Source organism: Nicotiana tabacum, chromosome 16 (genome assembly GCF_000715075.1).
Source record: "Nicotiana tabacum cultivar K326 chromosome 16, ASM71507v2, whole genome shotgun sequence".
Taxonomy (NCBI): Eukaryota; Viridiplantae; Streptophyta; class Magnoliopsida; order Solanales; family Solanaceae; genus Nicotiana; species Nicotiana tabacum.
Window position 1 is genome coordinate 141,246,870 of NC_134095.1, and position 27,269 is coordinate 141,274,138.

The window sequence follows — 27,269 nt, forward strand, 5'->3', positions numbered from 1 at the left end:
ATAAGTATGTTTCAGCACGTTAGAAGTGAATTTAAGAACTTGAAGTTCATAAGTTTGAATCAATTGGTTTTAGGGGTGATTCTTAGATTTAGCGTTGTTTCGGGGGTTCCGAGGGTTCGAGCGAGTCCGTTTCTTGATTTCAAACTTGTCGGTATGTTCAGGCCGGGCCTTGGAGCCCCGAGCGTCAATCGGACAAGGCTCGAGTGAAGTTGGAAAATTTGGGAAGAGCTGAAGCTTCAGGTTGTTGTCATAACCGCACCTACGGTTGGTCAGCCGCAGGTGTAAGAACGCTGAAGCAGTCCACCTCTTGCAGATGCGGCCAAGCCAGGTCAGGCCCAAAGCCACAGAAGCAGCTGTCTTTTCGCAGAAGCGGAGCCGCAAATGCAGCTTGCATCTCGCAGATGCGGCCCAACGGCCTAGTGGTGATTCCTCAGAAGCGGCTCCTTTCCACAGATACGGTGGGCGCAGGTGCGGAAATCCCTAAAGCAGTGAGCTTCATTTAATACGGGCTCCAACCATTTTTGCCCATTTTGCACTCGTGTATTAGGCGATTTTGGAGCTCTTGAGAGGAGATTTCCACCTAGCATCTTGAGGTAAGCTCATCCACTTATTTCTAAGTTTAATACTTGAGTTTTGGGTAGATTAACACTTAAAGATTAGGAAAAATCAAGGGATTGGGGCAAAACCTTGGGTTTTGATAAAACTTAGATTTTACCACAAAATTGGTTATAAAATGAAGTAGAAATCATATATTATTGATCCTTGGGTTATAAAGAACAACTTTCTTCGAAAAATATCGGAATCCGGGCACGTGAGCCCGGGGTCGGATTTTAGGAAACTTGTGTTTAAGGTTGGACAATTGCTTAAATAGTTAGAATGTGATCTTTTGAGCTTGTATTGACTAGTTCCTACCTCATTTAACTAGTTTCGGATCGTTCGGTTCCAAATTGAGGGTTTGGGCTCATTCTTGGTATTGGAAGTACATTTTGGAGCGAGGTCAGTCTCTTTTCTAACCTTGTAAGAGGGAGTTGTCCCCATAGCTGTAATAATTGAATAATTTGCTACTAAATGCGGGGGCTACGTACGCACTAGGTGACGAGGGTCCGTGCGTAGCTACTATTATGCTAAGTCCGAGTAGTCTAGGACCCAAAATCATGCTCTATTTGATATTCTTATAACTTTACATTTAATTTGGATTGTGTAAATCAGGTTGATTATGGTAAATGAGACTAGTAAGAGGAACATTATCTTTTTTGGCCTTTTAAAGAGAAGTTGTTTCTGTGAGTAATTGCTTCCAGATATACATTCTTGTCTGCTTGTTATTGTGTTTAATTACATTTGACCGCTCGTATGTCTGATTCGCGAGCGGGGTAATAGATGCATCTATTGTTCGTTCTGTTCGACCCTCGGCAATGCACAATTTACTTTTATGTTGGATCGGGCCATACGCCCCTCGGTGTTACTTGCACATGCTTTACTTAGTAATTTTCTATGGACTGAACTTCGTATATGCCTTGAAACGTAAATGGATACCCATGATATTATCTGGAAAAAGAACTGTTATTTATTGCCACAAAATGTTAATTAATTGTGCTTTCCATGCTTAGTATAAATTCTTTCTCATATTATTTGACCCTAGTAAGTATCAAGTCGACCTCTCGTCTCTACTTCTTCGAGATTAGACGGGATACTTACTGGGTACATATTGTTTATGTACTCATACTACACTTCTGTACTTAATTGTACAGGATCTGTGGCAGGTACATCTGGCTATCAGTCTGGTGCGCATCCCTGATCATACTCCGAGACTTCCACAGTGAGCTGCTCCCTTCCTGTGCTGTTCATCAGCTTGATGGAGTCTTTATTTACTTTTTGCTATCTATTCTATTTTGGACAGTAGGATAGATTTATTCTTTTGTATATTCTACTAGTTGGCCACAACTTGTGACACCAGGTCTTGGCATACACATTAGTATACTATTCTTTTGGAAATTGTATAATTACTTTTGGTACATTACTAGTTATTACTTGTTTTATCCTTAACTTAAGAAATTGTTGGTAAAAGTAAAATGGACACTTATTTATATTTTTGCGTTGGCTTGCCTGAAAATGGTGTTGGGCGCCATCATGATCTATAATGGAAATGGGTCGTGACACATAAGAAGGATCAAAAGTAGAATTACCAACAACAAAATTCTCATAATTCCAAGATGCCATGTCTCTCAAGTCAAAAAAAAAATACAAGAAAATAAAAATAAAAGCTCAAACTTGCAACCTAGAAATATGTACACCTACACTATACCGTTAGTTTTTCCGGCAACAACGCCAAAATTTGATCACGCCCAACTATGCCTTATAAAAAGGAATAAGCGGTCATTGCAAATATAATTCGGTTTACAAGTCCGGAGTCGAATCCCACAAAGAATTAAGGCTTAGCTACAGTTGTTCAATATCCCTAAGAAACTCAAGTCCAAACAATTTCCTAATTATAAAGATTATAAAGTTTATTTTTATCTAATTAATTAACAAATACTAGAAAGCAGTAAAAATATGAATTAACAAGGATAAGGATTGGAGACAAGATTAAGGAGGTCTAGAGTTATGATTTTCCCTATTGTCGGAATTCTTTCCGCTATGTTTTTTATAAATTCGCCTAAGTATTCTCTACCGATCATGAGCGCTCTGACTGTCATAACTCTCTCCCGAGTAATTACCAGAATTTACTAGACATATTCTTCCAAATTACGCTAGCTGGCATTAAGTACGGATCACTCGGATCGCACCCAAGGTTTCGTTATCCCTAATCCCACTTTTAAATCCTTCGTATTGATCCCTCATATACGTTAACAACTACCTAAATATGCACTCTCTCCCGAGTAATACATACTAAATAGGCACAGTCAATTGAGAACCCTTCAACCAACCACAATAATAACGTAGTTGCACAAATAGAGAAAAAGCTACAACAAATCTATAATAACGTAACAGAAAAATCATCCTCCAATAGGTTCTACCAAAACCCTAGATAACAAATTAGCTATTCATAATAGTATGCAAAACTACAATACTAAAATTCATAACCAATAATGGAAATAGGAATAAGGAAGTGAAAAACTCGTAGAAGAATTCTCCGCCTTGCTCCTAGTGTGTTCTTGCCTCCTTAGGTCGAATCTCGGCCTCCACGGTGGCTCCATGCTCTCCCTAAGCCTAAAGTGTGTCAAAAGTATGTCCCCCTCCTCAAAATAACGTTTTTACATGTATTTATACCAAGTAGGGTTGGACCCAGACGAAACACCTTTTCCTGCGCGAAATAGGACTCTGGATCTGTAAAATTTGTACCAGCACGCCGCACGCTGCGATGCATAATGCGGTACACTTGTGGGGAAGTTCAGAGAGCTGTTTTCTGACGATTGTTGGAAAATTGCACAGATGCGGCGCACTGTGCGGCGCAGCAGTGTAAATTTCCCAGAGTGAAATTTATTTCATCCTCTTTTGACATCCAGACTTGGTACACGACCTCCGAACACGATACCAACTTAATGCATTGGGCTTCACTCAGACTTCAAAGCTCCAGATCAATCAATTTAACTCCAAATTAACTTTTTACTCGGGATCACTTCCTGTACGGCATAAAATACGTACTAAGTGTAATTCACTATCGTTTGAGCTTAAGCACACGTAAAAATACAGTAATTATATTGTAATCCTACGGCTAAAAGACGAGTTTCTACCTCACATCAATATGAAAGAACAATATGAAGATTGAACGTTGCACATCTAATAAATATATAAATTGAAAAGAGCCATTAAAAAATCAAAATACCGTGCTCCATATATATGCATCTTAGCTTCTTTGATGAGAAAAAATAACTTAAGTTAAACAATTTGAAGGTAGGAGTATAATTTATGTATACATTAAATTATCACATCAAGCCATTTATGTAAGGAAGGTAGGAATTTAAGTACATATTAAATTATCATATCAAGCCATTTACGCAAGGGCCTAACCGAACAAGCTTTCGATCGTATTATTGTCGACTAGTCTTCAATTAAATATGTTCTGGCAGGTCTTGATATACTAGTCTTACAATACACACGCTGCACGTGTACCTTATCTTAATGATTAATAAGTTTTTAAAAGTTATATTCTATTCTATACTTTATAAGAGCAAAATTTTCGATATGTCTGCTTATTGTCTTTTTAAAAAAGTTTGAGGATAATTCAGTCATTTAGCATATCTTTATAGGTGGTGTTTTTTCGCTTCACAAATACTAAGTGTATCTTTTTTGATCATTTTTTCCATGGATTCCAGAGCATTGTTCTCACTCTTTCCCTATTGTAGCCTCTGGAATCACATGAGTTTCCTTCGTTTGTCACTCGCTTTTCCGTCGTTTGTCACTTTGAAAGCTTAACCCAAAGTACGAACAGACTGTTGCAATTCAGTCTTATTTTCCCTTTCCGTCGTCTCTCTGTGTGCTCTGTTGCTTCTTGGCCACAAGCCCACCTTCATCCTTCGAAATCTCTTTGTTTGTGTAAGAGTTAGGCTTCAAGGCAAAGCTTCTGTTCGCTGCCAGTCACGCAAGAAAGGAGGAGAAAAATTGTACGTGATTTTTGAGACAAATTTACTCGCTACCAACTCATGTTACAAAGGAATCGTCGTAATCTTTGCTTGGGATTAAATTAAGGTAACTTAATTAAAGAACCAGGTTAATCTTTAGTTCTTTTTGTGGATAATTTTGTTTCTCTAACTGTAATATAAGAATTTTGTCTATGCGATTATCCTTCATTTTGTGTGTTATAAAGTCCAATTTAGTGCGACGTTTGTGTTTTATTTACACTTTAGTTGGATCTGTTTTAAGAAGTTCAATGCAGAGAAAATATCATCATCCCAGGCGATATAAATATGACCTCTGTATAACAATGGGGAGAAGGTTGAATCAAATAGAACATTGGTACTAAACGAAGATGATATCGCACGTTTTGATTTCGTGGTTGGGGGAGCTTGTGCCAGTTAAAATAGTAATAGTTCTTGAATGGAAGAAATCTCACATCGGTGAAATATCAATTTTGGTTGGTACTTCACCCTATAAAACGAGGCCTAATGTTTAGGATTTAAACACACCTCTCATTTGCCTTCTTATCTTCTTAAGGCATTTGTATCTTCTCTCTTTAGTATTATTTCACTTGTATTTTTGGAGTGAAATAAAATATTGATTGTGTCCGAGGAGTAGGCAAAATTAGCTGAACCTCGTAAATTCTGGTGTTCCTTTTATTGTTGTTTTATTGTCTTATTTATTATTTGGTGGCTGTCATAATTTTTGGTATAGTAGTTGTGACTTATTCACACTATAAGAGATAAAGAAAATTCTTGGCATGGAGATAATAAGAGATAGACGTAAACTCTGTTTATTGCAGAAAGAATACTTGAAAAGAGTACTACAACGTTTTGGCTAGTACTCCACTTGCTCCCCATTTTAAGCTAAGTAATACTATGTCGCCAAAGAATGAAGCTGAACGAGAGTATATGTCAAAGGTACCATACACAAAAGTGGTTGGTAGCTTGATGTATGCAATGGTCTGTACGAGACCTGACATTTCACAAGCTGTTGGAGTTATTAGCAGATATATGCATAATCCAGGAAAGGAGCATTGGCAAGCTGTGAAGTGGATTCTACGGTATATTCATAATACTGTAGATGTTGGGTTAGTTTTTGAGCAGGAAGACAATCAGTCTGTAGTTGGATATTGTGACTCAGATTTTGCTGGTGATCTGGACAAACGAAGATCAACTACTAGTTATGTGTTTACTTTTGCAAAAGCACCAGTTAGTTGGAAGTCTACTTTGCGGTCAACAGTTGCTTTGTCTACAACAGAGGTAGAGTACATGGCTATTACAGAGGCTGTGAAGGAGGCAATTTGGCTTCAAGGGTTGCTAAAGGAGCTGGTGTTGAACAAAAAAATATCAAAATTTTTTGTGATAGTCAAAGTGCTATTCAATTAGCGAAGAACCAAGTTTATCATGCAAGGACGAAGCACATTGATGTTCGGTATTATTTCGTACGAGAAATCATAGAAAAAGGTAGAGTCACGGTGAAGAAAATTCATACTACAGAGAATCCTGCTGATATGCTGACAAAAGTGGTAACTGCGGTCAAGTTTCAACATTGTTTGGATTTGATCAACATTGTTGAACACTGAAGATTGAAGATGAAAACGAAACTAAAATTTTGTTATTGAGAGAAAATTGAAGATGTGAAATTTTGCCAAGGTGGAGATTTGTTGATTGGCAGAAATCCCACATCGGTGAAGTACCAATTTTGGTTGGTACTTCACCCTATAAAAGGAGGCCTAATGTTTAGGATTTAAACACACCTCTCATTTGCCTTCTTATCTTCTTAAGGCATTTGTATCTTCTCTCTTTAGTATTATTTCACTTGTATTTTTGGAGTGAAATAAAATATTGGTTGTGTCTGAGGAGTAGGCAAAATTAGCTGAACCTCGTAAATTTTGGTGTTCCTTTTATTGTTGCTTTATTGTCTTATTTATTATTTGGTGACTGTCATAATTTTTGGTATAGTAGTTGTGACTTATTCATACTATAAGAGATAAAGAAAATTCTTGGCATGAAGATAATAAGAGATAGACGTAAACTCTGTTTATTGCAGAAAGAATATTTGAAAAGAGTACTACAACGTTTTGGCATAGATGAAAAGACTAAGCCGGTTAGTACTCCACTTGCTCCCCATTTTAAGCTAAGTAATACTATGTAGCCAAAGGATGAAGCTGAACGAGAGTATATGTCAAAGGTACCATACACAAATGTTGTTGGTAGCTTGATGTATGCATTGGTCTGTACGAGACCTGACATTTCACAAGCTCTTGTAGTTATTAGCAGATATATGCATAATCCAGGAAAGGAGCATTGGCAAGCTGTGAAGTGGATTCTACGGTATATTCATAATATTGTAGATGTTGGGTTAGTTTTTGAGCAGGAAGACAATCAGTCTGTAGTTGGATATTGTGACTCAGATTTTGCTGGTGATCTGGACAAACGAAGATCAACTACTAGTTATGTGTTTACTTTTGCAAAAGCACCAGTTAGTTGGAAGTCTACTTTGCAGTCAACAGTTGCTTTGTCTACAACAGAGTTAGAGTACATGGCTATTACAGAGGCTGTGAAGGAGGCAATTTGGCTTCAAGGGTTGCTAAAGGAGCTTGGTGTTGAACAAAAAAATATCACAATTATTTGTGATAGTCAAAGTGCTATTCAATTAGCGAAGAACCAAGTTTATCATGCAAGGACGAAGCACATTGATGTTCGGTATCATTTCGTACGAGAAATCATAGAAGAAGGTGGAGTCACGGTGAAGAAAATTCATACTACAGAGAATCCTGCTGATATGCTGACAAAAGTGGTAACTGCGGTCAAGTTTCAACATTGTTTGGATTTGATCAACATTGTTGAACACTGAGGATTGAAGATGAAGACGCAACTAAAATTTTTTTATTGAGAGAAAATTGAAGATATGAAATTTTGCCAAGGCGGAGATTTGTTGAATGGCAGAAATCCCACATCAGTGAAGTACCAATTTTGGTTGGTACTTCACCCTATAAAAGGAGGCCTAATGTTTAGGATTTAAACACACCTCTCATTTGCTTTCTTATCTTCTTAAGGCATTTGTATCTTCTCTCTTTAGTATTATTTCACTTGTATTTTTGGAGTGAAATAAAATATTGGCTGTGTCCGAGGAGTAGGCAAAATTAGCTGAACCTCGTAAATTCTGGTATTCCTTTTATTGTTGCTTTATTGTCTTATTTATTATTTGGTGGCTGTCATAATTTTTAGTATAGTAGTTGTGACTTATTCACACTATAAGAGATAAAGAAAATTCTTGGCATGGAGATAATAAGAGATAGACGTAAACTCTGTTTATTGCAGAAAGAATATTTGAAAAGAGTACTACAACGTTTTGGCATAGATGAAAAGACTAAGCCGGTTAGTACTCCACTTGCTCCCCATTTTAAGCTAAGTAATACTATGTCGCCAAAGGATGAAGCTGAACGAGAGTATATGTCAAAGGTACCATACACAAATGTTGTTGGTAGCTTGATGTATGCAATGGTCTGTACGAGACCTGACATTTCACAAGCTGTTGGAGTTATTAGCAGATATATGCATAATCCAGGAAAGGAGCATTGGCAAGCTGTGAAGTGGATTCTACGGTATATTCATAATACTGTAGATGTTGGGTTAGTTTTTGAGCTGGAAGGCAATCAGTCTGTAGTTGGATATTGTGACTCAGATTTTGCGGGTGATCTGGACAAACGAAGATCAACTACTGGTTATGTGTTTACTTTTGCAAAAGCACCAGTTAGTTGGAAGTCTACATTGGAGTCAACAGTTGCTTTGTCTACAACAGAGACAGTACATGGCTATTACAGAGGCTGTGAAGGAGGCAATTTGGCTTCAAGGGTTGCTAAAGGAGCTTGGTGTTGAACAAAAAAATATCACAATTTTTTGTGATTGTCAAAGTGCTATTCAATTAGCGAAGAACCAAGTTTATCATGCAGGGACGAAGCACATTGATGTTCGGTATCATTTCGTACGAGAAATCATAGAAGAAGGTGGAGTCACGGTGAAGAAAATTCATACTACAGAGAATCCTGCTGATATGCTGACAAAAGTGGTAACTGCGGTCAAGTTTCAACATTGTTTGGATTTGATCAACATTGTTGAACACTGAATATTGAAGATGAAGACACAACTAAAATTTTGTTATTGAGAGAAAATTGAAGATGTGAAATTTTGCCAAGGAGGAGATTTGTTGAATGGCAGAAATCCCACATCGGTGAATTACCAATTTTGGTTGGTACTTCACCCTATAAAAGGAGGCCTAATGTTTAGGATTTAAACACACCTCTCATTTGCCTTCTTATCTTCTTAAGGCATTTGTATCTTCTCTCTTTAGTATTATTTCACTTGTATTTTTGGAGTGAAATAAAATATTGGTTGTGTCCGAGGAGTAGGCAAAATTAGCTGAACCTCGTAAATTCTGGTGTTCCTTTTATTGTTGCTTTATTGTCTTATTTATTATTTGGTGGCTGTCATAATTTTTGGTATAGTAGTTGTGACTTATTCACACTATAAGAGATAAAGAAAATTCTTGGCATGGAGATAATAAGAGATAGACTTAAACTCTGTTTATTGTAGAAAGAATATTTGAAAAGAGTACTACAACGTTTTGGCATAGATGAAAAGACTAAGCCGGTTAGTACTCCACTTGCTCCCCATTTTAAGCTAAGTAATACTATGTCGCCAAAGAATGAAGCTGAACGAGAGTATATGTCAAAGGTACCATACACAAATGTTGTTGGTAGCTTGATGTATGCAATGGTCTGTACGAGACCTGACATTTCACAAGCTGTTGGAGTTATTAGCAGATATATGCATAATCCAGGAAAGGAGCATTGGCAAGCTGTGAAGTGGATTCTACGGTATATTCATAATACTGTAGATGTTGGGTTAGTTTTTGAGCAGGAAGACAATCAGTCTGTAGTTGGATATTGTGACTCAGATTTTGCTGGTGATCTGGACAAACAAAGATCAACTACTAGTTATGTGTTTACTTTTGCAAAAGCACCAGTTAGTTGGAAGTCTACTTTGCAGTCAACAGTTGCTTTATCTACAACAGAGGCAGAGTACATGGCTATTACAGAGGCTGTGAAGGAGGCAATTTGGCTTCAAGGGTTGCTAAAGGAGCTTGGTGTTGAACAAAAAAATATCACAATTTTTTGTGATAGTCAAAGTTATATTCAATTAGCGAAGAACCAAGTTTATCATGCAAGGACGAAACACATTGATGTTCGGTATTATTTCGTACGAGAAATCATAGAAGAAGGTGGAGTCACGGTGAAGAAAATTCATACTACAGAGAATCCTGCTAATATGCTGACAAAAGTGGTAACTGCTATCAAGTTTCAACATTGTTTGGATTTGATCAACATTGTTGAACACTGAAGATTGAAGATGAAGACGCAACTAAAATTTTTTTATTGAGAGAAAATTGAAGATGTGAAATTTTGCCAAGGTGGAGATTTGTTGAATGGCAGAAATCCCACATCGGTGAAGTAACAATTTTGGTTGGTACTTCACCCTATAAAGGGAGGCCTAATGTTTAGGATTTAAACACACCTCTCATTTGCCTTCTTATCTTCTTAAGGCATTTGTATCTTCTCTCTTTAGTATTATTTCACTTGTATTTTTGTAGTGGAATAAAATATTGGTTGTGTCCGAGGAGTAGGCAAAATTAGCCGAACCTCGTAAATTCTGGTGTTCCTTTTATTGTTGCTTTATTGTCATATTTATTATTTGGTGGCTGTCATAATTTTTGGTATAGTAGTTGTGACTTATTCACACTATATACATTTGGCTTCCGCAACAATTGGTATCAGAGCCAAGGTACTGTCTAAGTATGCTCTGTGGTTGCAGCATAGTCTGATCTTCCACATCAGAAAAGATTTATCTTGGTAACTGAGTCAAGGTTCTATCTGAGTATGCTCTGTGGTTGCAGCTTAGTCTGATCTTACATACCAGAAAGAAAATAATTTTGATTTGTGTCGTCAGCTATTAAATAATATTTGTGTCAAAGATGGGAGACAATAAATAAGAAGAATCTACATCAAGTGTCAACAATACGTCATCATTGGCATCTTCGCTTATGACAAGAATTGTGTCAAATGCGAAATTTGCGGTAGAAATATTTCACGGTTCCGGACATTTTGGGATGTGGCCAGGCGAGGTTCTAGATGTCCTTTTTCAACAAGGGCTAGATCTGGCCATTGAAGAAAAGAAACCAGATGTTATTGGAGAAGAAGATTGGAAGATTCTCAACTGTGTTGCTTGTGGTACCATTCGATCCGCAGAAATATCCATACACAAAGGAAACTTCTGCAAGTAAATTATGGAAAACACTGGAGGATAAATTTTTGAAGAAAAACAGTCAAAATAAATTGTACATGAAGAAGAGACTGTTTCACTTCACCTATGTTCCTGGTACCACGATAAATGAACATATCACCAGTTTCAATAAGTTGGTCACAGATTTGCAAAATATGGATACAACTTATGATGATGGTGATTTGGCCTTGATGTTGTTGGCGTCACTTCCTGATGAGTACGAGCACCTTGAAACTACTCTACTCCATGGAAATGACGAAGTTTCTCTTAGAGAAGTTTGTTCGGCTTTGTACAGCTATGAACAAAGAAAGCGAGAAAAACAGAAGGGTGGAGAAGGAGAAGCACTATTTGTGAGGGGTCGTCCTCAAAATCAAATGAGGACAAAGAAGGGAAGATCCAAGTCAAGATCCAGACCCAGCAAAGATGAATGTGCCTTTTGTCGAGAAAAGGGGCACTGGAAGAAAGACTGTCCGAAGTTGAAGGATAAGGCTAAACATAATAATGGAAAGGCCATTATGGATTCAAATGTAGCTGATTGTGATGATTCAGACTTCTCATTAGTTACAATAGAGTCATCAACATCATCAGACATATGGTTGATGGACTCGGCTTGTAGCTATCATATGTGTTCCAACAGGGACTGGTTCGTGGAATTTCAAGAAGGAGAATATGGAGTCATCCACACAGTGGATAACAACCCTCTTACCTTATATGGCATTGGTTCAATACGATTAAGGAACCATGATGGAATGATCAGAACATTAATAGATGTTCGATATGTACCGGATTTGAAGAAGAATCTCATCTCTGTGGGAGCCCTAGAATCAAAAGGGTTCAAAATCATTGCAGAAAATAGAGTGATGAGAGTATGCTCTGGTGCACTAGTGGTAATGAAGGCTAATAGGAAGAACAATAACATGTACCGCTATCGTGGTAGTACAGTTATTGGGACAACGACAGTGACGTCCAGTGACGACAAAGAGGCAGAAGCAACCAGGCTATGGCACAAGCACTTGGGACATGCTGGAGGAAAATCCTTGAAAACTCTATCAGATCAAGGATTGTTAAAAGGAGTAAAGACTTGCAACTTGAAGTTTTGTGAGCATTGTGTCAAAGGAAAACAGACAAGGGTTAAATTTGGGACATCGATCCATAATACTAAAGGTATTTTGGATTATGTACACTCTGATGTTTGGGGTCCTTCCAAAACACCTTCATTGGGTGGGAAGCACTATTTTGTAACCTTTGTTGATGATTTTTCCCGAATAGTGTGGGTGTATACAATGAAGAGCAAAAGATGAAGTGCTGAGAATTTTTCTCAAATGGAAGACGATGATGGAGAATCAAACAGGCAGGAGGATCAAGTGTATTCGCACAGATAATGGAGGTGAATACAAAAATGATCATTTCAATAAGGTTTGTGAAAATGATGGCATCGTCCGACACTTCATTGTCAGACATACACCACAACAGAATGGAGTGGCAGAACGTATGAACCAGACCTTGCTGGAGAAGGTACGATGTATGTTGTCCAATGCTGGCTTGGGCAAAGAATTTTGAGCTGAGGCAATTACATATGCATGCCACCTCATTAATCGTCTACCATCTGTTGCTATTGATGGCAAGACACTATTTGAAAAATGGTATAGAAAGCCTGTTGTAGATTATGACTCTTTGCACGTGTTTGGCTCAACCGCATATTATCATGTGACAGAGTCAAAATTAGATCCAAGAGCAAAGAAGGCTATTTTTATGGGGATTACTTCTGGAGTCAAAGGATATCGCTTATGGTGTCCTATGACAAAGAAAGTAATATTCAGCAGGGATGTTACCTTTGATGAATCTGCTATGGTAAATAAGGTAACAGAAGATACCAAACAAAATGAGGGTGCTTTTAAGCAGGTGGAGTTTGAGGGAAAATTTATTTTTCCTACACAAGAAGAAGAGGAGGAAACAAATGAAGATTATCCTCTGGAAGAAGAGCCAGTAGAGAGGGAGATTCCAACTCAGGAACCTCAACAACAACTTGAATCAATAGCAACCAGGAGGCCAAAAAGGACAATAACAAAACTTGTTCGTCTCGTAGAGACAACTGCTTGTGTCACCTCAATTGTAGCTGATGATGTTCCTACCACTTATAAAGATGCAGTCCAAAGTTCAAAAGAAGATAAGTGGAGGATTGCCATGAATGATGAAATACAGTCTCTTCATCAAAATCATACATGGAGATTGGCCAATCTCCCGAAGGGAAAGAAAGCAATTGGGTGCAAATGGGTATTTGCAAATAAAGAAGAATTTCCTAACCAAGAAGATGTTCGCTACAAAGCAAGATTGGTGGCCAAAGGATATGCTCAAAAGGAGGGAATTGATTACAATGAAGTATTTTCTCCAGTTGTAAAATATTCCTCCATTAGAATTATGTTGGCTTTGGTAGCACAGTTGGATTTGGAACTAGTTCAGATGGATGTAAAAACTGCGTTTTTACATGGAAACGTGGAGGAGGAAATCTACATGACTCAGCCAGAAGGATTCAAAGTTGCTAGAAAGGAAAATATGGTGTGCAAACTTGAAAACTCGTTGTACGGATTGAAATAATCTTCTAGACAATGGTACAAAAGATTTGACAAGTTTATGTTGCGGCAAGGGTACAAGAGAAGCAAGTACGATCATTGTGTATATTTGCGCAAGCTTAAAGATGGTTCCTTTATATATCTTCTCCTATATGTTGATGATATTTTGATAGCTTCCAAGAATTCGGAAGAAATTGATAAGTTGAAGATTCAACTGAAGAAGGAGTTCGAGATGAAGGATCTAGGTGAGGCAAAGAAAATTCTTGGCATGGAGATAATAAGAGATAGACGTTCAAAGTCTGTTTATCTCAGAAAGAATATTTGAAAAGAGTACTACAACGTTTTGGCATAGATGAAAAGACTAAGCCAGTTAGTACTCCACTTGCTCCCCATTTTAAGCTAAGTAATACTATGTCGCCAAAGAATGAAGCTGAACGAGAGTATATGTCAAAGGTATCATACACAATTGTTGTTGGTAGCTTGATGTATGCAATGGTCTGTACGAGACCTGACATTTCACAAGCTGTTGGAATTATTAGCAGATATATGCATAATCCAGGAAAGGAGCATTGGCAAGCTGTGAAGTGGATTCTACGGTATATTCATAATACTGTAGATGTTGGGTTAGTTTTTGAGCAGGAAGGCAATCAGTCTGTAGTTGGATATTGTGACTCAGATTTTGCGGGTGATCTGGACAAACGAAGATCAACTACTGGTTATGTGTTTACTTTTGCAAAAGCACCAGTTAGTTGGAAGTCTACATTGGAGTCAACAGTTGCTTTGTCTACAACAGAGACAGTACATGGCTATTACAGAGGCTGTGAAGGAGGCAATTTGGCTTCAAGGGTTGCTAAAGGAGCTTGGTGTTGAACAAAAAAATATCACAATTTTTTGTGATAGTCAAAGTGCTATTCAATTAGCGAAGAACCAAGTTTATCATGCAAGGACGAAGCATATTGATGTTCGGTATCATTTCGTACGAGAAATCATAGAAGAAGGTGGAGTCACGGTGAAGAAAATTCATACTACAGAGAATCCTGCTGATATGCTGACAAAAGTGGTAACTGCGGTCAAGTTTCAACATTGTTTGGATTTGATCAACATTGTTAAACACTAAAGATTGAAGATGAAGACACAACTAAAATTTTGTTATTGAGAGAAAATTGAAGATGTGAAATTTTGCCAAGGTGGAGATTTGTTGAATGACAGAAATCACACATCGGTGAAGTACCAATTTTGGTTGGTACTTCACTCTATAAAAGGAGGCCTAATGTTTAGGATTTAAACACACCTCTCATTTGCCTTCTTATCTTCTTAAGGCATTTGTATCTTCTCTTTAGTATTATTTCACTTGTATTTTTGGAGTGAAATAAAATATTGGTTGTGTCCGAGGAGTAGGCAAAATTAGCCGAACCTCGTAAATTCTGGTGTTCCTTTTATTGTTGCTTTATTGTCTTATTTATTATTTGGTGGCTGTCATAATTTTTGGTATAGTAATTGTGACTTATTCACACTATATACATTTGGCTTCCGCAACAATAACTAGCTTTATATACTGCCTCCTAGCTTTGATTGAGACACAGGACATAGTGGAACAACTCTGCTTTTTAGTATGCTGTGTTTAATATCAAATTCAAGAATATTTAACAATAGCAAGTTTAAGGTTTGAATTGCTTGCCTTTTGCATCTTTATGGAATTGTAAAGTTCTGATTTCTATATTGAAGTTATGTTTGTGTATTAGTAAAACTTTTTGTAAGTTGTGTGGCGCCGGTACATGATAATTTTGACGGGACTGATGTGGAGCAACACTGTCATAAAGATCCCTTAAGGTCTCAAAAAAAGCAAGTGATGAGACTACTCCAGCTTCAAGTACCCAAAGTAGAGTAACAACGTAGTAAATATAATTTGATCTTCCCTGCAAATATTGAACCAATTATGGCTAAATTATGTCATGTTTACTCTAATTTACATTTTATTTTCCTTTTTAGACATCATTTTGAGGTACAGTTACAACATGTAGTGCATTGTACTACGTAGTCCAAATACTCAAGTATTTGTGGAGGCGGCATATATTTATGCCAAAAGGAAATGCAATTTGCTCGATTAACTCTTGAGCTTGAGGAAAACTATATGTTTGAACAAAATATATTGTTTCTAGATAGGACCTTATATTCTTTCTACTTATGCGAGAGGTAACTACTAAAATGGTCGAAAATTCCTTTAACTATTCACCTACAAAATTTTATTTTATTTAGCATCAAATATGGGAGTGAAGAGCGTGTCTACCTGAAAGAGCAATGTAGAACACATGCATAGCAGGCTGCAAATAAAGTAATTGAAGTAGAGAAGATGGACAAGTTGAAAAAAATGGACAAGCATAAGAGCAAACACTTTTGTGTATAGTATGAATGCATAAGTTCCTCTTTCCATTTAGACCGTTTAAACTTGTGATTTGTTTATTGAGTTGATTTTGTACATGGTATATGCAGGGCCCATGTAATATGTTTTGCTCATGGAACGTCTGTATTCCTAGACCCTAATCCAGTATATTTTGTATTCTTAGCAAGGTTGCTTCCAAAAGAGAAGTGTACTTTAGCTGAAGAGTTAGTAGTTTATTTACACTTTCACATGGATACAGTAAAAACTATTGCGAAAGGAAAAATCTGCCAAAAGGGTTTCCTATTTCCAGAATCCAATATCAAGTATGTTGTGAAGAGTTAGTAGTTTATTTACACTTTCACATGGATACAGTAAAAACTATTGCGAAAGGAAAAATCTGCCAAAAGGGTTTCCTATTTCCAGAATCCAATATCAAGTATGTTGTGGTTATATATATATATATATATATATATATATATGTGTGTGTGTGTGTGTGTGTGTGTGTGTGTGTTTCATGTATTTATGCAGTGTTATAGTCTTTCTTCTCATACTTCATATTTCTCTTTGCTGACAGGATTACTCTTTGAAGGAGTATAACATGCTTTAAAATTAAGATATCTAAGACTTGGTTTGGCCTTATGCTGCAAGAAGAAAAAACTTACGAGCGACTTGTGCAGGAATGAAATATTTTGTCATAACTCTGCCTGTATTCCTCTTTGTGAGGCAAGACACTATTCTTTAACTTTTTTTAATCTGATTCTGGCAAGAAAGATTGGCTTGATAAAGAAGTATGGTATTACTATGTTATTGAAGAGCCAGTGGTTTCGACCTAGCTGCTTAATTGGCATTAAAATCTAAATTCAGGGCATTATAGTCATTTTAGTATTAGCTGCATACGCATGTTAGGGTATCGGTGCATATGTGGAGTTTATTCATACGGCCACCACATAGTTGTGTTTGTACAGAGTAGTTCATCTTTTTTCATTCAATAAGCTCTTCACCTTCCAGTCTTCTACTTCTATACCCTGTATATGCAATTGAACTGGGCATGGCTTTGTTGTTTGTGTACTTGCAGATCATCCATCCATCACCCTCCAATTCAAACCTTGGTGCTATCTTTGTCAAATCTATTGTAAGCTTCGAGTAATTTATATTCTACAAAATTTGGTGTCAAATTGTTCTTTCCATCCAAGTTTCCTCCAACAACGTCTCAGAGAGGTCGAGATGTTTTGGAGATTTGAGGGGGTTGCCGTGAGCTATTTTTATGAGGATTTTGCTCCTCCTTGGTCCTCCATGCCGATTGACCCCCATAGAAATTTTTTTTTTACTAAAGGGTTGTTGCAGTATTTTCTCAATCATAGCTCGACTTATTCTGCACATGCATGTACTCACTAATTATTTTCTGTCAATTTTCTAACAGGTAATGATATTAAGAACTCAATGAGTATAGAGAAAGGCTCCGTGAACAAAATTTCACAAGGTCAATAATGCATTTATGTTCTGAAAGAGTTCATGATGTTTTCCACTAGGTTAGATGGATTTTGTTATATTAGGTTTTATTGTTTCCATTATTATTGTATTGGGAAAAAAACTGAATTTATATTAAAAATGATGTGGCATGACACGTGGATTAGTTGAATGGTCAAAGAACAGCAATTGACTAAGAGGCACGGTGAAAACAGCCACGGGAAGAAGAATTTAAATAAGCACGAGACGACGTATAGATACGAGTCTCGTACCAATTTAAATTATTTGCAGCCAACGGATTAGAAGGCATTGAAAGCAAGGATCAGATGACAGAAAAGAGCCCAAATTCATTATTAAATGTCTGATACGTTATAAAGTTGGTATTTAATAGGAATGATTGTGTAACGGCCTATTTAATGTCATTTATTGCTCATGATTATATCATTAAAGCTGAGGCTTTATTCCTTTACCTAGAATGATCTATAAAAGGAAGAAGGATCATCATTTGTAAGGACACGGAATACTATTGAGAATTCATTGAAATACTTATCTATTTATCTTCTGCCATTGTTCTCAAAAGTATTTTATTTTTGTCTCCTGATTATCAGTAACCCGAATTTCTCTTTTAGCTTTGACCAAGGACTCATATTTTGGTTAAACAAATTGGTTCCGTTACCGGGAATCTGATAATCTTTCCTTTTAAACTATATCTTATCTATTATCATCACCATGTCAAACAATAACGCCGACAACAACAGTAACAACACATTGGGAAGCCATGAAAATCAAATACATCAAAATCAAGATACCGTGGTTCCCTCTCCTTTAAATTCACCACGTCAATCTCGTGAAGGCACTCCTGTTACTGAATCCCGTGCTGATCAACAAGAGCAATCTGAACATTTTGAAGGAGTTACAACTGAAGCTTTGCAAAAGCTAATCGATGCACAAGTCGGCAAAGCTCTTCAGGCACTTGTTAGTCGATTGCCTGCTGCGCCACCTACGTCGACTCCTAATAATAATACATTGGAGAACCCCCGTTCTGGTCTTGATAATTCTGGAAACGGAGCAACCCCCAGTGAACCACAAGAAGGGGGACCAGGTAATTTAAATAATTCATATTTGCAAAATTTAGTACTAACCTTGCAGAAACAGCTGAAGGAACAAAATGAGCGAATAGAGCAAATCCCTGGAGTTCCACCTATAATAAAAGGAGTAGACATGGACAAATACTCACAACAACCATGGAAGCCTAGTGCTGCTCCCCTTCCAATTCCGAAAAAATTCAAAATGCCTGACATCCCGAAATATGATGGTACTACAGACCCACGTGACCACGTGACTGCATTTACAACTGGCGTGAAAGGCAACGACTTGACCAAACAAGAAATTGAATCAGTATTGGTCAAGAAATTTGGAGAAACACTCACCAAGGGTGCATTAACCTGATATTCTCTTTTATCTGAAAATTCTATTAATTCTTTTGCTGAGCTTGCAGATTCTTTTATTAAAGCACATTCGGGAGCACAAAAAGTTGAGAAAAAGATGGAAGATATTTTCAAAATCAAACAAGGGGATTCAGAGTTGCTTAGAAACTTCGTTGATAGGTTCCAATGTGAAAGAATGACTCTACCTCGTGTGCCTGACAATTGGGCTGCTATAGCTTTTGCAAGTAATTTAAATGACAAAAGTTCTGAAGCCACGAGACGACTCAAAGAAAGTCTTCGAGAATTTCCTGCAACCACATGGAATGATGTTTACAACAGTTATAGCACGGAGCTGCGAATCGAAGAAGATATCGTACCTAAGCTCCATCATGAAGAAAGGGGCGGTACCCGAAGGTCAGATTCCGAAAAAAGATCAGGTAAAAACAGGTACGATCCATATATGGGATTCGCAGGAAAGGACCCACGGTCGAAGCAAGATAACCAACAATACGATCGAAAATCAAGGAACCGAGATTCTAGCTCTTCTTCAAAGTTCAGGAATGATCGGAATAGACAAGAATCACGTGATGATGACAGGAGTTTAAAGGCACGATTCGGTGGATATAATTTCAACGTCTCTACCTCCTAGCTCGTAGCTGTTTTAAGAAGCATGGGAGATAAGGTATGGTGGCCGAAAGAAATGCGGTCAAACCCAAGTAGACGCAATCCGGATCATTGGTGCGAATTTCACAACGATCACGGGCACAAAACTTCAAAATGCAGATTCCTGCAAAGTGAAGTAGATCATTTATTAAAGCAAGGATATCTCACTGAATTATTTAGTGAGAAAGGAAAACAAGCTTATATGAAAAACAGACAAGAACCACTACAACCTCCTTCACCCAAGAGGACAGTGAATGTCATAAGCGGGGGAGAAGATATTCATGGCATAACTTACACAGCTTCCAACAAGGTTTCTAAGGTAAAGATTACACATGGGAAACGGGTGCGGCAGGTCCTTGACAATGAAAGCATTTCGTTCGATGATGCAGATAACGAAGGAGTGACAACTCCACATAATGATGCACTGGTAATATCTTTACTTGTATATGATACTAATGTAAAGCGAGTTTTGATTGATCCAGGAAGTTCTGTAAATATTATATTACTAAGGGTACTGCGGGAAATGCAAGCTGAAGACAAAATGTTACCCAAGGCGCACACCTTGTCAGGTTTCGACAACTCAAGTGTAGTAACAAAAGGTGAGGTAATACTAACAACTTTTGCTATGGGTGTTGTGAAGGAAACTAAATTTCAGGTAGTTGATATGGAAATGGCCTACAATATGATCATGGGAAGGCCATGGATACACGATATGGATGTTGTCCCATCAACCCTGCATCAAGTTATCAAATTCCCATCACCATGGGGAATTTGTCAGATTCGTGGGGATCAACAGATGGCCAGAAATGTCAACGCTGTAACAAGTACGAGCGCCGTAAATAAAGCAAAATAGCAATTACAGGAAACAGTTGAAAGTAAAAAAGATCAAGCTTCAACTGAACAAGAGAAAACAGATTTGGACTCAAGGCCTGACACAATTCAAGAACCTGAAGAGAACGAAAGCATCAAAACGACGATTGAAGAGCTTGATGCAGTGACGTTATTTGATCAACAGCCTGAACGGAAGGTTTATATTGGAGCTAATTTAGACACGAACATGCGAGGTATGATAATCGAATTTTTAAAAGCTAACTTAGATTGCTTTGCTTGGTCCCACGCTGATATGACAGGGATACCTCCAAATGTGATGACTCACAAACTCAACGAGGACCCTTCTTTCACACCAGTAAAGCAAAAGAAACGGAAACAAGGTGCTTTCAAGAACCAGGTGATTTAGGATGAAGTCCAAAAATTATTAAAAATCGGATCAATCCGTGAGGTAAAATATCCAACTTGGTTAGCTAATACGGTGGTTGTACCCAAGAAAAATGGTAAGTGGCGTGTTTGTGTAGATTACACTGATTTAAATAAAGCATGTCCAAAAGATTCCTTTCCCTTACCACATATAGATCAGCTAATTGATGCGACCGCAGGTCATGAACTTTTAAGTTTTTTAGATGCATACTCAGGATATAATCAAATCAAAATGGATCCTGATGATGAAGAAAAAACTTCTTTCATCACAGACAGGGGGACTTATTGTTATAAAGTAATGCCCTTTGGTCTCAAAAATGCTGGGGCAACCTATCAAAGGTTGGTCACCAAAATGTTCCAAGAACATTTAGGGAAAACAATGGAGGTATATATAGACGATATGCTCGTCAAAACCCAGCAATCTCATGATCATATTTCTCATCTATCTATTACATTTGAAATTTTGCGAAAATTTAATATGAAACTCAACCCAGAAAAATGTGCATTTAGAGTTGCATCAGGTAAGTTTTTGGGTTTCCTTGTTTCTAACCGTGGTATTGAAGTGAATCTTTCTCATCTATCTCCAATGAGAGGTTCGAGCCAAACATCAGCTCTGCCAGTCTTCCTCAGGAGGCTATGATTGGCAGGAACTTCCAAAGTAACACTTCTCATTGACATATTTCCGCTGCTAGAACCTGTCTCTGTATGATGAACAGAGGGAAGAGGAGCAGCGGAGGGAATAGAAGGAATGGAGGGAAAAGATGTCGAAACCAACACCGGAGCAGAAGCAGGTGCGGTTGAAGTAGCCAAGGGAACAGATATAAGAGCAGTAGAAATTGGCAAACAAATGGAAGGTGTTAAAGCTGGTAAAGAAACACTTACGGTAGGCAGAGGAATGGAGGAAATAGGAACAAGTGAGGAAAGAGGAGCTTCGTAAAAAACAGGTCCGAGCTCGCCACTCTCGAAACCACTGTCAAAAAGGTGCTGAATTGATTCATTATTATCTCTTGGTTCGGCATCCTCATCAGATTGAATCAAAACAGGCTCGGTGGTGGAGGTACGAGCAGGAGAGTTCTCAATTTCATTATCAATTATTATTCGTCTCCTGACCCTTGGCCTGGTAATTAGGGAGGTACCCTTCTCTTCTTCTTCAGAACTTTCCTTTGTAGCTTTTCTTTTAGGCAGCAAGGCTCGAGCCTTATCTAAATCCAGAGCAGCATTCGCAGACATGCGAATGGCCATAGCTACTTCAGCTGTCATTCCTCTAATGCCAAATCCTGATTAAAGAATGGATATACATGATTAAAGTTGAGGAAAAAGTGCTTAACATGTAAAATAAAATTTTGTAAAAGAGGGGATACCGTGTGTTTTGACTTTCCAGCCATGTAAGGAAGAAATTGATTTCCAAGTTCTTTGCTCCCTAGTAGCAATTTTCAAAAGTGAGTCTACCCAACCACGAAAGTTGGGAATAGGTTCCACATCTCCCATGGTTGCTACAAAAAAACCAAGAAGGGACGAGGTTAAAAAACAACATTCTTTTGAAATTCTCAAAAGTAGGTACGGTAAATAAGAGAAAACTTACGTCATCCTCAGGGTTTACCAAAACTTTTTTGCTCCCTTGCAGTTAAGGTGAAAACCCCATGGCGTATTAAGTTGGGATGGTATAGATGAATGAGATGAGAAAAGGTGAAATTGACATTGGCCTTGGATGATAAATATCTCAAACAAGCCACTATTCTCCACACCAATGGACCAATTTGGGCCAAACAAATGGTAAAGAAACGACAAAAATCGAGAATAACTGGGTCAATCGGAGGATTAAAACCCAAAGTGAATGGGTAAGTGTAAACAGAAGAATACCCATTTCTAAAAGAAGAAATTCTTTGATTTGGGGAAGGAATTGACATTCGAAGACTATCCTTCCAATTACAATCTCTTCTTATAGTGGGGATTGTAAGCTCGGTTACTAATGTTGGGTAAGTATCGGCTCTTTCTAAATTTTTAATTTGTTTTTGAAGAGACGTTTTGCCACTTTCAAAAGACAAATCACTGGGAACTATATCATCAACTGAGGGTTCTTGAGAAATATCAAGAATTTTCCTACTCTTAGAAGAAGGGGCTTTTGGAACAAAACTCCTTGAAGAAGAACCAGAGGAACCACCTCGCGTAGATTCTAACCCTGTTCGAGGCCTACTTCCTCCGCCTCTTCTGTGTCTAATAGGGGCGTTGGGGAACTGATCTAGAATTGGAACTTTTTTACGGTTAGGGTTTGAAGAAGACATTGTCAAGAAGAAGGTATGTGTCGAAGATTAGTGAAGAAGACAAAGGAAGACAAAGTTATGTGTAAAATGGGAACCGTCAACTTTTTAAGTATAATGATGAAAAGCCTATAATAAAGGCAGCTATCACTTCGTAAATAGTGAGAATGAAGAAGTCTCGAAGAAAGGAATGAATAGCGGAATCAATTATAAAATGACACATGGACAGAGCATTAAATGGAAAAGACTGCTGAGACGTTAGTACTGTCATGAGCATTAATTGTGGCAAAAGTTCTTTTTACATGAAGATCCACTTCCCAATTATTTAATTGATAAAAAAAATGGAAAGTGGGGGGACTATCTGTATTGGGAAAAAAACTGAATTTATATTAAAAATGATGTGGCATGACACGTGGATTAGTTGAATGGTCAAAGAACAGCAATTGACTAAGAGGCACGGTGAAAACAGCCACGGGAAGAAGAATTTAAATAAGCACGAGACGACGTATAGATACGAGTCTCGTACCAATTTAAATTATTTGCAGCCAACGGATTAGAAGGCATTGAAAGCAAGGATCAGATGACAGAAAGGAGCCCAAATTCATTATTAAATGTCTGATACGTTATAAAGTTGGTATTTAATAGGAATGATTATGTAACGGCCTATTTAATGTCATTTATTGCTCATGATTATATCATTAAAGCTGAGGCTTTATTCCTTTACCTAGAATGATCTATAAAAGGAAGAAGGATCATCATTTGTAAGGACACGGAATACTATTGAGAATTCATTGAAATACTTATCTATTTATCTTCTGCCATTGTTCTCAAAAGTATTTTATTTTTGTCTCCTGATTATCAGTAACCCGAATTTCTCTTTTAGCTTTGACCAAGGACTCATATTTTTGGTTAAACAATTATCAATGTTAGTCATCTTTATATAAGCTGATGCTATAACTGAGAATCTAAAGAGCCTTTTTTAGCATTGTCACTAATTTGTCCAATGAATAATTCCTTTTACTTATTTGTATTGCTTTCAATTCTCATATATTACTACTGTTATTTACTTATAAAAGATTAAGTTTGTATTTTGACATGCTTAGATTTTTCTGTTCTTCACTTTTCCTTTGGACTTTAAATTTTTATAGTTGAACGAAGGGGTCATTATGTTGTTAATGGATTTCCATTACATTGCTTATATTGCTATTACGATATGCTTTTCTTGTGAAGTTGTTAGATCAATTTTATTACATGATTATGGGAAGCTGGTGCAAATGTTTTCTTATTCACAATTGCAGAATGGCTTGAGCTAAAAGAGGTAGCAAAACCAAGAGCTATGTCCCCAAATGAAGGCTCAAGGCAAGGCCTCATTTGGCACCGGTGTCTCCGCTCATGTGTGTTATTATAACATACTTCATGAGCTTATGCTTGCTTTTTTTTGTGTGTGAAGTTAAGTAGTGTAATTAGTGTGTCTTTCTTTGTGTGCATTTGTGTGAAATAGGAGATGATATTTTGTGAAAGTTTACAAAAAATAATTAAAAACACTTTTTAACCTTTTAAGCGTAGTCCTCTGCAAGGAAAACACATTATACATAATCGGAATTCTGAAAGTAAAACATCAATGACAACCATTTTTTACTGAATTTTTTGGAAAATTAACTGATATTAGAGTGATGTCTATACTCCTGGCATTACTCTTAAAAGGAGTGATAGATATCTAAAGTGTTGTGCATTAGTTTCTTTTGCAGATAAGGAAACTTGATGACTCTCTCTTTCACAATCAGTTCTCTCAAGCGTCTATTCCCTGTCAGTGGTAGAAATCCTGGATCCAGTGTTGTATTTATGCATTAATTTAAAACAGTTATCTACTCTTTAGGTGGAGGAGTATGATAAGAGACGTAGCAAAAGTTATTCAAGAAGCAGGAGTCCTCGACGGAGCTATAGCAGCCAGAGCAAAAGGTTTAGTTTCTGACTGTCTTTTTCATCAGCTTCAGAAAATTTAGCATGTTTACTGACAGTCATTCGGCAGTGTATCTCCTAGGGGTAAATACTCTCATCGCTCTGCGTCTCTCTCGCACTCCAGGTCTTTTTCCCCTGCTCGCTCTGTTTCTAGGTACTTTCTTTGTTTCACATCAAGGTTTTTATATTTCTCTTATGCTCTGCTAAATTAATCATGTTTCAAGATAGTTAAAGAAATAGTTAAAAATAGTTTTCATAGTCCTAATTCATGCTTCGTAGCATATGGGCATGTCCTATTTGAATTTTTTTTTGTAAGTCTATTGCTAGGTGCGGTGTGCTTGATAATGTTTTTCTTAGGATCCTCCTTTTCATTCGTTTGAGCAGTATCCCTTTTTTTGTGGTGTTTTTATGCTTTGTTTAATGGAGATTCTGTATGAGGAATCGGCAGTTTGACTGTACAGTGGAAATCTATGTTGAATTGGGAGTCTCTTTGTTGTTTAGATATTCAGCTCCTATTATCTTCGTGGTTTTGATTGGTTAAAGTAATGACACCATTGTTGGAAAAAGGGCTACTCACAATTTTCTATGCAGTTGTGTGTTTTTTATACTTATCTGGAGAATGAATATCATCATTCTTGGAGCTTTTATTTGCTTTTTCTTCTTTCTGCTCCATGCAAGACTTTGGGCCACATTTTTGGTTTCGGTGGCTCTGTCTGGTCATGATCAAGCACTTCTCATTGTTTGAAGTTCCATTTTCTGGAGATATGTAGAGTCAAAAAGACCCACTGTGTAATATCACCAAAATGTATATAATTAGACATCTAAAATGTCTCTCTTACTCACTGTGTAGTATCACCAAAATGTATAGAATTAGACATCTAAAATGTTTCTCTTTATCTTTCAAGAGCTACAGAAAGATAACATAATTACTGGAATTAGTAGGAATAGAAATGACCATATAATTATATAAAATTGGAGGGATATGAATTGGATACTTCGTGGAATAGATGGCTGAGGGATTGAGAATTTGGTGCTATTAGAATTACCAAGGAGAGAAGAATATAAGTTTTAGATTGGTCTGTTATGTTGGCAGTTTTGCAGCAGCAAGGAATCAGAGTCATACTATAATCAAGTCTTAAAGTTAAAAGATGTTCCAAGTCTTAAACTTGAATGTTGTTCCAAATCTTAAAACTTGAAAGTTGTTCTCAAACATCAGTTAAATCATAGATTAGCCTAGCCAGAAAGCTTACTATTACTACTTAGATGGTTAATTAGTTATTATTTTCTAATATTGTCAAAATATTTTGACGATAATGTGATTGGTTAATCTTATTTTTCACAGATAATGTATGAGGAGGCAAGTTAAGTTTTGAATGATGATCTTAGAAGTATAAGAACTGTTGCGCGTCATTTTTTGCAAAAGAGGTCTTAGAAATGTGCCACACGAAAGAGTGAAGGCCCATTGAATGCAAGAATAAAGAAATATTTATTAGCAGGTAAGCTTTGGTCTGTCATTTGCTTCTGTTCTTTTTATACGCAACCAGTTTTTACGCGGGAGCCTATCTTATTTAGAGTGGCAAAGTAAATTTTTGGGACATTTTCGTGCATCTTTGTTACCTCTTGTTACATATTTCCCTTTTTTCGGGGCAGGATTTAGTTAAAGCTTCATAAGAGGCTAATTTGTAGTATTTGCAGCCTGGCAATTTTTTCACTTCTGAGGATGGCATCTATATCCATGACCAGTCAAGCTCATTGGTGTCAAGTACGACCAGGAGGGGCCCTGTGTCAATATTTGCTATTCCAGACTAGAAATCAAGAAAAAAAGATTCTAAGTGATGATTTTGGTATGACACAGGACACTCTGAAGGGTAGTATCCAAGAAGGCCAGATGTTTAAACTTTTAGAGACCTTTGCTTGACCATTTGTTGTGGCAGGGTGAATTGACAGTGAATTATTGCAGATTTGCTTCCGTTTCTTCTCTATCTTCTTTCTCCTGAAAAAATAGTTACAGAGAGAATTTGCAGTATTGGGTAAATTATTGATTAGTATGAATGGCTGCAATTCATGAATTCTGGAGCATCTAGAGTTTAAGAGATGCGCTGATGAGCTTCTTAGTTGAGACATAAGTTCGACTTCCGTGTGTTGTGAAATGTAAAATTGCACGCCACGGCATTTGGAGTACCTTATTTTTCTCTTTTCCCCTAACATTTATCGTTAGGAGGCGACAAGACAGCTCGTAATGTTTTGTGGAGCTTACTCCGAGCATAGTTGATATTAGATTGTTCTTATCTTTTCGGACAATTTCTATATTGTTATCTTAAAATTTTATTCAA

The 27,269-nt window shown here is 37.2% G+C and overlaps 1 long non-coding RNA gene across 2 annotated transcripts; it reads left to right on the forward strand.

Annotated features, from left to right (window-relative positions):
• Nucleotides 1-4,277: 4,277 nt before the first annotated feature.
• LOC107823308 (uncharacterized) lies at nucleotides 4,278-27,269 on the forward strand. 2 transcript variants are annotated; one of them, XR_012700316.1, is made up of 8 exons: nucleotides 4,278-4,686; nucleotides 16,483-16,631; nucleotides 16,984-17,040; nucleotides 17,329-17,388; nucleotides 24,726-24,936; nucleotides 25,007-25,090; nucleotides 26,279-26,432; nucleotides 26,632-27,269. It is a non-coding gene; the product is annotated as an uncharacterized LOC107823308 (long non-coding RNA). The 2 variants fall into 2 exon arrangements; XR_012700317.1 differs by lacking the exons at nucleotides 24,726-24,936; nucleotides 25,007-25,090; nucleotides 26,279-26,432; nucleotides 26,632-27,269 and adding an exon at nucleotides 17,543-17,942 and having other exon boundaries at nucleotides 4,283-4,686; nucleotides 17,329-17,437.